At 47.9% G+C, this 13,974-nt stretch overlaps 1 protein-coding gene, 1 long non-coding RNA gene and 1 pseudogene across 2 annotated transcripts in view; all 3 read left to right on the top strand.

Moving 5' to 3' along the window:
• The first annotated feature begins 1,587 nt into the window (after positions 1–1,587).
• LOC112476122 lies at positions 1,588–12,031 on the top strand. Its single transcript, XR_003044969.1, has 2 exons — positions 1,588–1,912; positions 11,979–12,031. It is a non-coding gene; the product is annotated as an uncharacterized LOC112476122 (long non-coding RNA).
• LOC112476141 lies at positions 2,939–3,057 on the top strand (annotated as a pseudogene).
• A 205-nt stretch (positions 12,032–12,236) lies between the features above and the next one.
• CDKN1A (cyclin dependent kinase inhibitor 1A) overlaps positions 12,237–13,974 on the top strand; it is a 7,836-nt gene continuing 6,098 nt past the window's right edge. The window contains exon 1 of the mRNA XM_006907319.3: positions 12,237–12,380. The gene's annotated coding sequence lies outside the window, so the exon portion shown is untranslated. The remainder of the gene's footprint in view (positions 12,381–13,974) is intronic.

Here is a 13,974-nt window from a genome sequence, read left to right as displayed (position 1 = left end):
GGCACAGGATGGGGAAATTCGATCCTGACTGAGGGAGGGTGTGAGAAGGATGCAGAGTGACTTGGGGAGGGGAAAACAGAATAGTTGAGATATAGGGTGTTGAGAAGGATAGGGACACACCATTGGCAGGAGTGGAGGAGACCCTGAGTCTAAGGAGGAAGGCAACGGGAATGCCATGAGATTTCCAGAGATGCTCAGAAGTAAAAGAGGGTCGTGTGTATAGGGTGGGCACATGTGGAGGATGGAGAGGTCAATGGAGGGGACTGTTTGTGGGGGACACTCTGATTCATTGCTGGCAGCACCCTGAGCAGGACACTTGAGCAATCACAGATTATTGCTCTGTGGAAGTTGCAGAAGAAAACATAGGAACATGGGAAAATGTTTGCGATGTAATGATAAGTGAGAAAAAAAGAGGTTACAAAACGGGACATAGAGTAGGATCCCTATTTTGTAACAATGACTGGAAAAACACCAAAACCTTAGCTGTTGTTATCCCTGTAGTAGTGAGGATGACTTGCATTTCTTCTTGGAGCCTATTCATATATTCCAGATTTTCTGCAATGAACTTGGAATATGATTTCTGTACATATCAGGATTATTTTAGAAGAAAATTCATTGACTATTTATTAAGTGCTTATCAAATTCTATAGTGTTGGCACCACAAATGATGCAGAGAAATGTAAGCCATGGCCACTGCACTCAGATTACCCTTAAATCTGGTCATGGCACTGGGGTACAGTTCAGTGCACAAGATTGTGGCCTCTGGAACCAAACTGCCTGGGTTCAAGTTCTTCTTCTACTGCTTCCTTGCTATGTGACCTGGGCAAGTATGTTGACCTTTCTCTGTTTTGGTTGCCTCATCTGTAAAATGGGAATAATAGTTATATTTGTGAGGATTAGCTGAGCTGTTACATGTGAAAACTTAGAAGAGCAGCTGGCATTAGGTAATCACTACTGAAATGTTAGCTGTGACTTATTAATGGTTAAGAGCTTTGCCTTTGGAGTCACCCTGTCTGGGTTCAAAACCACGTTTCTACCTCAGTTTCTTAATCTTTAAAATGGGGATGAAATTAACTCATTCGTAGAGTCTTTATGAAAATTAACCAGGTAACTATAGATAAAGTATATTACTTACAAGAATGCCTGGCACATAAAAAGTGCTCAGTAAATGCGAGTTGCTATAATACTAATTAATATTACTATTATTGTTATTACTACCATGGGAGGCAGTGAATGGGGTTTAGGAACCACCAGAGCACCCTTTTTAGAGCCAGCAGGGGGGTCCAGGACACATGAAGCGGGCTGAGCTGGACACTGAAGGATGGTCCCATCCCCTTTTTCTTGCCTCTCCTGTGTCCTCCTCCAGTTCAGGTTATTCTGGTCCTTTAAGTCTTAAAACTGTGGCCTCCTCAGATGCCATTCCTTACACACATACCACTACCTCCCTGATCCTTATTTAGCTACACACAGAGGTAGACATATGGTGAAGATAACAAAGGGTGGCATCTAGGACTCTTTATTTGCATGGGAAGTGCCACGGCAACATTATATTTATAATTGTGTCTTCTTTTTCTTACAGGAGACTTCATCATTGAATCCACTTTGGCCCCACCTTGATCCTCCCTTGGTTTTAGGAAACGGTCTCCCAATTCAGACTTCCAAGGCCCCATCTGCTGAAATCCAGCCCCTTTCTTTAACTGGACCTGGTCACCAGAGACCTATCTGGGTGGTATTTTTGCCCATGTGAGCCATTATTGTTGTTGTTGTTGTTGTTATTGGTGAATACTGTTTCATGTCTCCTCCTACAGCCACAGCCTCTACCTGTCACCATTTTGGCTGATAGCATCTTAAATGAATGAATGAACAAATGAACGAATGAATGAATGAACCAATGAGGAAAACCAACAGCAGGGTAATTGCTTAATCTTGGAGTAACACAAAGTCTATCGTTCCTGTGTTCCTTATTGAGAGCTTGTGTTCTTACAGTTAGACTGTATTAATGCTACTCTACTGGTGTACTTTATTACAGATTTATGTTTTTATTTAAAAATAAGCAAAATCAACAGGAGAGGAAGCCTGTTATGTTGATGTCAGGCATAAACTCTCAGTGTTTCTCTGGCTTTCTGGACTATATTTGAGGGAATTTTCCAGGCTGTGTTCAGAACCTGGCAACTTATCCCACACTAGACACTTCTACATACTCATTGTGATTATTTCATGGGCCCGACTTTCTCTCCTATGTAGCTATTAACTTTGGAAAGGTGGGGACTTCCGCATCCTCACTGACAAGTCCTCAAAGCTGAGGAGTTGGGTGTTAAATAGGTATGACAGTAAATTTTGTGTCAACTTAATACACACTTGTTTGGTCAAACACCAGTCTAGATGGTACTGTGAAGGGATTTGTAGATGTGATTAACATTTAAATCAGTAGACTTTGAGTAAAGCTGATTACCCTCTATAATGGGGTTGGGCCTCATCTAATCAGTTGAAGACCTAAGAGAAAAGGCTGCAACATTGATTTCTGCTGAAATTGCCAGCCTGCCAGCCTGCCAGCCTGCACTACAGATTATGGTCTTGCCAGCCCCCATAACTGCATGAGTCTCTCTCCGTCTCTCCTCCCTCTGCCCTCTGTTCTCCTCCACCTTTTTTTTCTCCTGTTTCTCTGGAGAACCCTCATACAGTAGGTCTGATGTAAATTGTTTTTTTGCCCGGAAAAAATTATTCTTAATGTGAATGACTTTTCATGACTTTAAGTGGTTAGACAGGTGTAGGAGATCCAGGAAACCTCAGAAGGTCTTCTTGTCTCTTCCCCCAACTTCTGAGCAGGTTTGGACTTAAACGTTCAGTCACAAGCATTAGAAATGAGGATCCAGTTCTTCCTCTGCTACCCTCCCCCTCCGTGTAGTTAATGTAGTTAGCTGTATCTAAAAGTATATGAGTCTATGGCCATGCTACCCAGAACAAGCCCAATCCTGTCTGATCTTGGAAGCTAAGCAGGGTCGGGCCTGATTAGTACTTGGATGGGAGACCATCTAGGAAGACCAGGTGCTGTAGGTGTAAAACATAAAAAATAAAAAAATAAGGGATTGTAAGCTGACAAGGTCCTTGCAATCTGTGAGGTCAGCCAAGGGTTGCCTCATCTAAAAAATAAAAATAAAGTAAAATAAAATAAAGTTTTAAAAAAATAAAAAGTAAAACTATATGAGTTTGTAATATCAGAAGACTGGAAACAGCGTAAACATTCATGCATATGATAGGATAGAGTACTATGCAGCAGTAAAAAGGAATTGAGGGCTTTCTCTGTACTGATGTGGAAAGCCTCTAAGATATGAATGATAAAAGCAAGGTGCTCAACACTGCTTCCATTTCAGCAGGTGAAAAGAATATATGCATATTTATATGTACAATCCCTTATCCATAATTCCAAAATCCAAAAAACTCTGAAAACCAAAAGGTTTTCCTTTGATTCGTGGCAAATTTATTTGGTAGCAAAACTAGAGCTGAAAGGATGTGCAGCCATTTGCAGTTTTTATTTATCCCTCTTAGTGTGAATACCTCACACCCTGGACCTAGGGTGACCAGTAGTCCTGTTTGCCTGGCACTGAGGAGTTCCTTGGACATGGAAGTTACAGTGATAAAACTGGGACGATGAGTCACCCTATACAGAGCCTCCTGGGGGTGTTACTGAACACGTTATATGTACCTTATTACCCACCTAAAATCTGCTAAGTTCTGGATTCTGAAGCCCAGCTGTTCCCAAGGGTTTTGAATGAGGGACTGTGAACTGTCTCTGGCACAAGACACAAGAAATCAGCCACAGACGCTGGTTGGAAAATGGGTGGCTAGAGGGTAGGGGTAGGAGGGAGAGTTTTTACTGCATATCATTTTGCATCTTTTGACCGTGAACAATGTGAATGTATTAGCGCCTCAAAAAATGAACACAGGAAATCATGTAAAAAACAAAACTCTGCCCTTTTGACTAAACTACAAATAGAATTTTAAAGATTTTTGAAAACAGAAATTACTGTGCTGCTGTTATTGATGCAGTCAAAACAATGTTTGTCTTTCTGATTCTGCTGATTCCAGTGTATCCAGTCCTCAGAGCCGCTTCATCTATTGAGCCCTGACTTGGGAGTCAGAAGACTTGCTTTTTATTTTCTAAGCTCAGAGTGCTGAGTAGGTCTCTCCTGGAGCAGTGGGCGGACCCTGGCCCTTGCTTCAGCAGCATACTCCACAGCCCCAGGCAATTTTTTTCCTCGTTAGTAGTTGTTATTATTTTGAAAAGTCAAGAACAATCATGCAAAACAAGTAGAAACAGGCTGGGTCAGCTGGAAAATGCCCACATGCTCCTACCCTGGGTCTCTGGGTGATATAATTAGCTGGTTTTATCCAGCGGTGAGTGGGCGGCTTGCTCCTCTGGCACCTGGCAAGACCGGAGGATGATTCAACAAAAGGCAAGCCCAGGCAAGGCTGAGCTTGAGCTGTGCTGGCCAGAGATGCTGAAGCGATGCTCTGCGGTGGAGAGGGGGAGAAAAATGGGGGGTGTTTCAGGGCTGCAGGTGTGTGGGTGACTGGACTACCCAGGAGACAAAGCTGGCCTCCTGCTCAAGCAGCCTTGAGCTCCCACCCCACCTGTTCCTAGTTCTCTTTATCTCATAGAGGTGGAAAGGCCTGCTGAGAGCTTCTAGAGGTGATAAGGGGGACCTGGGCATAGAGAGACTAAATCAGTTTCCCAAAGCTGTGAGAGCAGAGAGGGTGAGGAGGTTTTAATCACTGGGAGGATTTTTCAAAATATGTGTGCACTTGTGTAGATGGCTGACCCTCAGCCAATTTTAATTCAATAGGTTCAAATAGGACCAGAAATCGGAATAGGTTTCTAATTGTGTTCATTATTATTTAAAATGGTATTAACTATTTAAAAAATATTTTATGAGAAATAAGCCCACCTTGTATCCTGAGATAAGCAAGCTTTGCACAGCACAAGCCCAGGGGGCACCGTCACACAGATTCTGTGGCTCTAATGCTGTCCCTGGAGGTGGGCAATACAGTGGACCTGCCCCTCTCTCTGGAGGCAACCACCGTCATTGTTTCCTGTGTCTTCTTCCAGAGAGAGTCCATATACATATAGAACCAGAGCATTTTTCACAAAGGGTTGCCCTTTTTCCCACTTCCTAAGTTGAGAATCATTGCGCTAGGGGAAGGACGGTCTAATGGAAGGAGTTCATGGATCTGCAAGGTGGTAAAGGAGTACTGGGCCTTCCCGGAAGTCTCACCACAGCAATCCCCCTACCCTCCACCAGGTCCAGGCTGAGTCCCACACACTCCATCAAGAACCTGTCGGGGTCTCTGTATCTGCCTTTCAGGCAATAAAAGGCCTTTTCTTCATAACCCTCCTAGGCCCCAGCAGATTTTCTGATGGATTTGCTGAGTAAGAGATTTTCCTATATTTCAGTCCAATTGACTTCTCAGCAAGCTTTGATGTTGATTTATAAAAACAAAGCAGAACAAACCTGTGTCCAGTAGGAAGAAAGCAGGTCCTGCTGTGTGATTTTAGACAAGTCACACTGTTTGTATCCTGGTTTCTTCCTTTGTGAACATCACATCTACCTTGTTTTCTCCAAAGAGGTTGTAAGATCACAGATATGAAAGTATCCATTTTATAGATAAACCTATTGAGGTCCAAGATTTCGCAGCTCACGTGGCACTGTTCTTCTTGTGGTCACGTTGGGACACTTGGTGGCAAACGACTCTTTTGTAGGACTAAGGTGGTGAGGGAGGGGATTTCATCTGTCTCGCTCCCCTGCTGTGGCAGAGATGGCTAGCAAGTCATCACAAATCTGTGTCCCCATCAAGGGACTACAGAGACCCTCGCATCTAGGTGCGGCCACGTGACGAGTTCTTGTCAATGGAATATGGGTGGGAAGTGGTGTGCATGTCACTTCTGAGGCAGGTGTGAAGAAACGCACATGCCTTCTTCATGCCTTTTTCTCTTTCCTCCGGGTGGAAGCAGAGATCCTGGGGCCCTAGGGGATGGTGGAGCCACAGGATGAAAAAAGCCCGAGTCCCTGAATCAGCCCATAAAGGTCAGCTACTCCACCAACCAGAACACCTCAATTGTATTCACATGTGATTGAGAAAAGAACTTCTATTGGGTTATCACTGAAATTTGCAATTTTGTTTGTTACCCCGGCTAGTATCATCCTAACACATACCTCCACTTTCTTCCTAAGTCCGGCCCTGAACTGCTCACATGTATCCAAGAGGAGACATTGGAAATTATTCCTCCCAGTGGGGACGAGGTTGTTAGAAACCAGTGAGGTTGTGGGGAGGAAGGTATCTCCTCCCTGGCTCTGAGCTTGGCTCCAGTGGGGCCACCAGCATTTGGGAATTGGGCGTTGCAGCTGTTGCTCTGGTGTCATGACCATGTGTGACACTCAGAGCAATCCTAGGGAAGCAAAGACAAAGATGAGCAGCTGATAGGAGAGGGAGCAGAAAGGGGGAACAGCCAGAGCCCTGACTCTTGGCCTGTGTCACCTCAGCCAAAGCCAGCACCTCCTGGGGCCTCCATTTCCCTCTGTAATATGAGTCTAAAACACCTGTCCTGGATGAGGGCAGGAGGGAGGTGGGAATGGTGAGGAGCAAGATAATGGATCTGAAATCCTGAAATCATTTTCTAAGACTGCACACTGCTTGCAATCAGAGGATCCAAACCGAAGATACTCAGAACTTTCATGTATGTGGGGCCTTTTTTGAGGAGGGACGTAAAGATCATTAGAGAAGAAAAAAATGAAAGAATGCACAATTCCTACTCTTTTGGGCTCATCCAGAAGACTATTCTGAGCTAAAGGGCCTGGGGAGGCGGGTGTCTTGGGAGCTTTGAAGTTCAGCTCAGAGGACTGAACTCAGTGTCTGTGAGCAGTTCCCTTTGTCACTAAACATCTACACACAGGTATCACAGTAGTTGAAATTCCACCATTAGTGCTTCATTCCTTTGGATTCCCTTTCGTTCCTCCACAAAAATGCAAGAAATGATATAATCCCTAACACGTGTTCAGTGCTTTAGACTGTTCCAATAATAATCTTGAAAGAGACAGAAATAGACAGTGAGGGCCAAACACCGACTGCGGGAGCTTTTTCAATCACTTTTCTCTTGACAGGAAGATCGTGGGGGCAATTCTACTGCTAGGTGTGCATCCAAGAGAAACTCTTACACATGTGCCCCATGGATAAGAATAATCATAGCAGCCCTTTTGTGTTATATAATAACACAAAATTGGAAATAACCCAGTGTCCATCGACAGGAAAAGGGATCAATGGATGTTACATAATAGTGAGAATGATTAACCCTTGTTTTTATTATATGTTTCTGCATAACAAACTATGTTAAAACATAGTGGCAACCACAGCCAGTTATTTGTTCACGGTTTAGGCAGGGGCTCACTGGGGACGGCTTGTCTCTACTTCATGTGGCTTCAACTGGAGAGGCTCAACTGAGGCTGAAAGACAAATTTTCAAGATGGTCCTACTCACATGGCTGGCTCGTCAATGCTGGCAGTCGGTTAGGAGATCCGCTGGAGCTATTGGGGGTGGAGGCCTTGGTTATCTTGCATGTGGTCTCTCTACATGACCTCTCATAGCTCTGTGGTCTCAGAGTATTCAAACTTCTCACATGTAGCTCAAGGTCCCCAGGAATGCAAAAGCAGAACTTGCTAGATCTTCTCAAGGCTTAGGCCTGGGACAGGCACAGAATTACTTCTGTCCCATTCTATTGGCTAAAAGAGGTACAAGCCAGACATATTTAAGGGGAGGCAACTACTGAAGAGTGTGAACACACAGAGATCTATCTGATTGGGTGCCACAGATTTCCACAAGCCACAATCACCCATGGCCACATGGATAAATCTTAGGTAGGTCATGCTGCAGTAACAAATAACTTCTATATTTCAGTGATTTCACATAACAAAGGGTTACTTCTTTCTCTCATACATATCCCACACAAGTTGGTGGGGTGCTCTGCTTCGTACAGTCAGGATCCCAGGCTGATGGAGGCTCTACTGTGTTGAGGTGGCACCAATTGGAACATGAGACCTCACTTTTGCCACAGCCATGGAGGACAGAAAGGCTGGAGAATTTCACTTGGCCTCAGCCCCCAAAAAGACAAATGTCACTTATGCTCACATTTCATTGGCTAGAGCTGGTCACATGACTCTGTCTAACCTGCAAGGGGGTGCTGGGAAATGTAGAAGAGCACATAGAAAAATGGGTGAGTATTAATGTCTAGGTCGCATGTGATAAAACTATTGAAAACAAAGGGAAGTTCAACATAAAATTCAATAGAGTGTTTACTTTGAGGTAGAGGAGAAGAGGTCAGGGTAGAAGAGAAACTCCAAGGTGTCAGTGATATTTGTAAAGGCACTGAAGCCTAACCTCAGAGTGCAGGCTAAAAATGGCACTTCCGTAAATCTTCGCTGCGCTCCAGCCGAGACTGTTAGGCTTCAAAAGTACAAAGATGAATAAAATATGGGCTCATCCCCTCCAGGTTCCCAGCTCAGGGAATGCAGTAGGCACATAAACTAAGAAGGCCAGCAAAGCACAGTGAAGTGGATTATTCACCAGGAACTCTAGGAGCCAGAGGGAGCCCTGAGAAGACCTCCCTGCAAAGGATCATGTAAATTGGGCTATGAAGGATCAATAGGAGTTCAACCAGTGGAGAGAGGAGTGGAGATAGTGTAGGCTGGGGAGGAATACTCATTCCAGGAAGAGGAAACGATATGTGCAAGCCCTTCACTCCTGAGGCAGCCTATATTTGCTGCATTTTCTCACCACCTTCTATTCCCTAAACGATTTGATCAACTCATTCATACTGTAATGTGCCACTTAGAACCCTCTGCAGGACCCAGGCACTCATTCTCCCCACTGGCTGTTGGGATGATTAGCTGCTAATGCTTACAGCTGAACGCTCAGATAAGGGAGTGCTCTTGTTCAAGGTCATGCATCCCCCTACTCCAGGGGTAGCCACATCCAAATGACTGATTGAAGCAGGTGTATAAAGTCCTGGCCCCTTGCTTCAACTCAGGGAACTCTGCAGGACCATCCTAACTCCAGAGCCCCCAATGGGATCCACTAAGGCCTCTCTAGGGCCTCTAGTCAGCCCAGCTCCTCTCAGCCCAATCCTGTTTCCTTTATACCCTCATAGGTGTTGATTGCAAATGCACTCCTCAAGAAACCTCCTTCAAGCAAATCTCTACTTGAGAGTGTATTTTCTGGGAAACCTACCAAAGACACCATTGGAGTATAAATGATTACTCAATTTCAAGAGATATCTTCCTTGGAGGTGTTGGAAAGCAATAATAATAACTAATATTCAGAGAGTGATTCCTATGTGCCAGGAACTATGCTAAGCACTTTACCTACATGGTCTTATTTAATGAAGAATAGAATTTGTGCCAAAGAAATGAATTTCTCATGGTGAAATTTCAGGCTTAGGTAAGGTGATATTTGCAGCTTAGGGAGACTGGCTGGAAGTATTTGTGTAGCACAAATTCTGCCACAAATTTCTCTGCCTCACTATATGGTCAGTCCCGATCTTTGTACTGGCTGAGTAAAGTCCCTAATGGGTCAGAGTGGGGGCTCCCAGTCTCATTCTTCCTTAAAAAAAAAAAAAAGGCAGGTTTTCTTCTGCTTAGCAATATAATATCTCTATTTTGCCTCTTCTCTGGGGTCTCACTTCTTGAGAGCCAGTGTGGAGGTGAATTCCTCTGAAAGCTGACTGCCCCGATTTGGGACTCCCCGGTCCATTTCTGAGAAATGGTGACATTGTTCCCAGCACTTCCTCTCCCTTCTTGAGCAGCTCCTGCAGCCACCATAGAGCCCTCCTCACATCTTCCTTTTTCAGGCTTGGACTTTCTACCTTTCCTTTCTATCATCACCTCCTGCCCTGGTGGGGACTGATCTGGACTGTCTTGTCCCCTAGACTGAGCCTTGCTCCATCCCTAAGCTGCCTGCTTTCTGGGGAGCATGCCCAGGCAGCAGACAGTGGCCTGACTGGCCCTCTGGCCCTCAGGAACTTGTCCCGACATGTCGAGTCCTGGCACGGAAGAGGCTGATGGCTGTTTTGTTCTTGGGGCTGCCTGCTTTTGGGGGAAGGGGGATAGTAGAAGACAGGAGACACCTCTCCCCGCCCTGCCCCCCTGCAGCCAGAGACCTCAGGGAGACCTTGGTCTGAGTTTCTCTGAACAGAATATGTGGTTTGCAGCATATCCCTTCAGATTGGCCTGAGATCTGTTATGTGCGCACACACGTGTGTGTGTGTGTGTGTGTGTATTGGGAGTCAGATCTCCTGTGTAACTTCTTCAGGGCAGAAGTCCTCTTATAAGGACATACCTGGCTATACATTCAAGTGTATGGTTGGAAACACTTAGTAGGTGCTTTATAAATATTTGTTGAATTCTGTTGTGGTGGTGCTGGTGGTGAGCTAGAGGTTATTAAAAAAAACCCTCACTTCCCAACAATAACAACAAAAATAATTATTTTATGGTGAAGCTCGGTACCACAAAACTTTAAGTAATTCAAAACAAGCCTTCATTAAAATTTTTTTCCCTAAGTAAACAGTTAGACAATGTCAACTCTATTTGAAATGCCTGAAAGCCGAAGGGATTCAAAGCAGTACGAGGTTGTAGGAGGATGTGCCTGTCTTCTGTTGGACATTTGACAATCCAGACTTTGGATAGTGCAGGTATGTGTGTGTTGGGGGACAAGGGGAGGGCGGAGAAAGGAGCTAGGGAGAAGGGGCTGGTCCTGGGGTCTTGGACTTTTTGAGGCCCTCCTAAGGTCCAGCTATACTCCTGGCCTGACTCCAATATCAGGCAGGCAAGAGGGTCTGATGCTGTGCCTTCCCACCCCAACCGTGGTTCCCATCCTGGCAGTGAAAGAGAAAGAGGCTTGTATTCTCTGAGGTCAGCTGTGTTAGAGGAAGAAGACTGGGCATGTCCGGGCAGAGATTTCCAGACACTGAACAGCCCTAGATGTCAGTATTTATAGTCCAAATAGACTCCAAGCTTGAATTCTATTTTTTAGTGGGATTTCTGTTCAGATTAACACTTATCTGCAATTTTTTAAAAGCAGAAACTGCAAATGTTTTAGGTGAAGGAAGGGGGCAAAGGTGAGATCCAAGGTGAACTAGGTGTGTAGAGGTTTGTGGGAACATATGGGACCTCACTTGCTTCTGTATCTGTCAGAAACACCAGGAGACATTTCCAGAATTGTTCTTCATCCATGTCACTTCAGTAAGCTGCCTGAAAATTAGGGGTCCTGGGTGTCTCCCTCATTCTAGAACCTATGAAATATAGAGCAAGAAGAAGCTCTGGTATAGAGGCAAAACACCTACGTTCCAACCATAGCCATTTATTGCTGTGTGATCTGAGTCAAGTCACTGACCATCTCTGAACCTGTTTCACCAGAGGTGTATGTGGGCTGTGTGGGGAATATTCAGGAGATAACTCATTCACCCATTCTTCCCCTTCCTAGCCATAGAATCTGCTGCAATCACAGAGGTTTCTTCTGTTGAGTTGAGAGAGGTGGGTGTGGGAATGAGAAGGAGAGTTCAGGGAGGTTTGTTCAACGCTGAATTTCCCCCATTTCCTCTGGAAACCAGGTTGACCCTTTCTGAGAAGTGTCCCCAATTCGCTCCTTCCCTGAGGCATTGCCAAGCAAACCCTTTGCATCCCTTTAGTTCTGTGGGACTCAGTTTCCTCATCTGTGAAATAAAGGGGATTGAATCTGGTTCAGACCTCCAGGAGGCTTTCTTGGGGTGTCTGGGTGCCCCAGGTGCTTGGGGGAGAGATGGTTTAGTGAGGGTTCCGTGGAAATAGTGGTGGTATACTGGGGCTTTTCTGGGAATTGCAAAGCGAGGCGCATCATTTTTATTATTTAAGGATTCTTATTTTACTATTAATCTCACCCCTTGTGATCTTTTTCAGGGCTCATCTTAACAATGTCATCCCCTCCTGGGGAATGCCAACTCACGCAACTGAAAAAAAAAACACCCCAAAACCCCACATTTGTGGCTCAATTCGTAGGGAAATGGTCAAGCGCACAAATCAGGACGCGGGGTATGGAGAGGCGGGAAGCGCCCTCCTGCAGCACGCGAAGCTGACACCGGAGCACGGAGGAGCGAGTGCGTTGCCAGGCGCGGAGGAGGAGCCGGTGTCCCGGGGGAGGGCGGTCCCAGCCGCGCAATGAGCGGAGCAGCCGGCCCCGCCTGAAACCCCAGTTATAAGGGCCGCGCCCGGCGGCGCCAGCTGAGGTGTGAGCAGCTGACGGAGTCGGTGGCTTAAAGTTCCAGAGCCCGCGCGTGTTCTCCGAGACAGAGACATTCAGAGGTGAGGGAGTCGTGGCCGGCAAGGACAGACCCGGAGCTGGCGTCCGGGAGCAAAGCTGAGCTGAGCGTGTCCGTGTTTGTGTCCCGTACATGTACTGCCCGTACGTGTGAGGGTCCGCGAGGGTGTGCGTGTGCTGTGTCCACAGGTGAATGACGTGCGTGGGTCTGTGCGTGAGTCTCGGTTTTGCTCACGGCGTGTCTGGAAGCGCGTGTGTGATGGGGGTCGACATGTGTCGGAGACTCGGGGCGGGGAGAGGGACGTGAGTGCCAGGGATCCGCTGCCACGGTCCCCTCGCGTACAAACTCGGCTGGGATGAGGGGAGGCGTGGACCCGGCGCGGCCGGCTCGCGGCGTGGGGATGAAGACCCTGTCCGCGGAGGGGTCCGGCAGGGGCGCGCACGCCGACTGGGCACGTTCGTCTGGGCTCCGCTCCTGGGCGGCTCTCAGATCCAATGCGTGAGGTGTGGGTCCCCGACGCTGTCGTGTCAGCCACCCGACTGGGCGCTGAGGTCAGCGCGGGCAGTGTCCCTTGCTCTTGGGAACAAGTCAGGACACATCCCTTAAGGGCCAGCGAGGAGGTGACTCACGGCGACAAGGAGACCCCCGGGGGCCGGGCCGGGTGAGGTCAGAACTCCGCCCTGGCTGGGGTACAGTGGTGCCCCCGAAGGCCCCTTCCGTGCCCCTCCGCGGTCTCCGTCCCCGCCCCCTCCCCTTCAGCACAGTGGCCTATTTGGCTGGTACAAAGTGTTCCCAGAGAAGCGGGACACCGGGAGGTCCAGGAACGGGTGTCCGGTCTCCACCCAGCCGTGCGTCCTCGGGGACCTGGAGCCGCGGCCCCGCGCCGGGTGGGTTAGGGCCAGCCTGTCAGTTCAAGAAGCGCAGGAGGCCCCCCCACCTCTCTCCCAGCACTGCCGGGAGACCCCGTCCCTGCCTGCCATCGGGTCAGGGCGAAGGACTCCGAAGCCGGAGCCGAGCTCTGCGCTGCGGGGCGAAGGGGCGTGCGGTCGACGCCGGAGTGGTAGGCGGGGTGGGGTGGCAGCTTGGAGAGGTGAGGAGGCTTCGGGGGAGCAACGCTGCTCAGGGCCTCTGTTAGCTGCGTCCCCGGGCTTGGGGCGCAGAATTCCGGACCCAGTCCAGAATTCCCTTTCCGAGGGCGACAGAGCTGAGCGGCGTAGGAAGGCGAGTCGCCTTTCGGGTGCCGCCGCCCATCCCGGGCCACAGTGCGGCCGCCAAGTCTCAGGACCTTGGGGGGGACACTTGCGCCCTCATGCGGAAAAGAATCTTGGAACTGGGTTTGGCACTTTCGGGCGCTCAGGCAGCTCCCTCCCTCTTTCACTCCACGTCGCGTTTCGGGGAGGACTTTCGAGCGGTTTTGTTTTCTGCGCTCCCGTCTATTTTTATTTTCCAGGGATCTGACTCATCCCGTGCTTTGGGAGTGGAGATAAGGTGGAGGGACCAGATCACTGCGCGCCTGTGCGTGCGGTGCGTGTGTGGGACAGAGATGGCGCGAGAGTGCGCGGTTTCCCAACAGTGGCGGGGTTTTCGGAAGCCTGGCTGGGTCAGCGTGACGTGTTCGCGGCCCCAGTCCCCCTCCT

The sequence above is a fragment of the Pteropus alecto genome, unplaced genomic scaffold (assembly GCF_000325575.1).
Source record: "Pteropus alecto unplaced genomic scaffold, ASM32557v1 scaffold202, whole genome shotgun sequence".
Classification (NCBI taxonomy): domain Eukaryota; kingdom Metazoa; phylum Chordata; class Mammalia; order Chiroptera; family Pteropodidae; genus Pteropus; species Pteropus alecto.
Note: the sequence above shows the minus strand (reverse complement) of the source record. Positions and strands in the feature narration are given on the sequence as shown.